We start from the raw sequence: 1,763 nt of genomic DNA, 5'->3' as shown, positions 1-1,763 counted from the left end.
AGTATCGTCTCCTCTACCAAAATTGTGAATTTCATGGCCCCAGGGTCAGGGGTTCTAGTACTAGGATGGGGCTACATGTATATAGATTATATAGTGAAAATGCATTACGGTATTTCTTTGAATTTCTTCTTTTCTGCTCCTGTGCATTAAATAAACTAATCTACACAGTGCATAGTTACGTTGAAAATGACAAACTCTTCCAAAATTGTGAATTTCATGGTCCCAGGGTCAGGGGTGCTGGGTCGGGGCTTTATATTAGTTGATGGTAGCTTTATTGCAATATTAATAGGAATATTTAAAGTACATATATATTAAATAAAAATAAATGCAGTTTTCGATCATTGAACCATTAAAATAATGAGGGTGGACTTTGAACCATTAAAATAATGAGGGTGGAAACACCTAATTTTTTTTATTTGTCAATATTTATTTCTTTGTTTATTGGAAAGTTTTGGTATGTAATTGTGTATAAAAACACGAAAAATGGTCCATATATTAACAGCCCCCCCCCCCTTTGACTACAATAAAGGCAAGGTAACAAAATTTCATTCTAATTTATCTTAGCATAATACATACAAATATATTTCCAAGAATTTAATTTTTTTATCATTCCGTGTTCATAATTTTCTAACTAGATCAGGCCTCGTTAATGCTTTGAAATATGCACTAAGGTATTAATCAACAACATGATGAAATAAAATTTCCAAAATTTTGAAATATGTGGCCCCAGGATCAGTGATTCCTGTGGGGTGGGGTGCACAACTGATAAAGTGGAAATTATGCATTTTCTCTTTTTACTCTGATTTACCTCTGGGTATTAAGTATAAGAAAAGTAAGCATGCGAAGTCGTAAAGTTATGATAAGCAATGGTGCCTCTTTCAAGATTGTGAATTTCATGGCCTCTCAGGGAATCAAATTCAATATGTTGGAAAGTTATTTAAATGATACTCAGATGAACAATAAGGCCCATGGTCCTCTTGTTACGAAAATATAATATTTATAAAGTTACATCAATAATATTAAATGAAATCTATCTGACTGGTTTTTCATAAGAAATATTTTGATATACAAAAGATAGACATAAAACCATTTATTTTAACGAAAACGTCATTGTCAACAATCGGCAATCCTCGGCTGACCCCGCTACGCTCCATTCTAACTGAGTGTGCGAGGTACGAGCCATCTGAGTGCATTGTCAACGACTTGTACTTTTTTGGACAAGGCCTCGTAATATTCCTGCTAAACTTGCATGGATGATGCATCTAGTGATGTACAATACCAGACTTGCTTCGGATGCTGAATCTGACCTACATTGTCTAGATGAGTGACCAGGTTAAAGTTTTTGGAGCGGTCCATTCTACAGGAACTATAAGCCCTATTAGGATCAAACTTGCATGGATGATGCATCTAGGGATGAACACTACCAGACTTGCTTCGGATGCTGGATCTGACCTACATTTTCATTCCCAAGTAACTATAAGCCCTACCTGAAGCAAACTTGCATGGATGATGTATCTAGGGATATACACTACCAGACTAGTTTCAGATGCTGGATCTGACCTACATTTTCATTCCCAAGGAACTATGAGCCCTACCTGAAGCAAACTTGCATGGATGATGTATCTAGGTATGGACACTACGAGACTTGCTTCGGATGCTGGATCTGACCTACATTTTCATTCCCAAGTAACTATAAGCCCTACCTGAACCAAACTTGCTTAGATGATGCATCTAGGGATGGACACTACCAGACTTGCTTCGGA

The sequence above is a fragment of the Saccostrea cucullata genome, unplaced genomic scaffold (assembly GCF_032062105.1).
Source record: "Saccostrea cucullata isolate Sc308-1 unplaced genomic scaffold, CSIRO_AGI_Scuc_v1 ctg542, whole genome shotgun sequence".
NCBI classification, from domain to species: Eukaryota; Metazoa; Mollusca; class Bivalvia; order Ostreida; family Ostreidae; genus Saccostrea; species Saccostrea cuccullata.
This window is presented reverse-complemented; position numbering follows the sequence as displayed.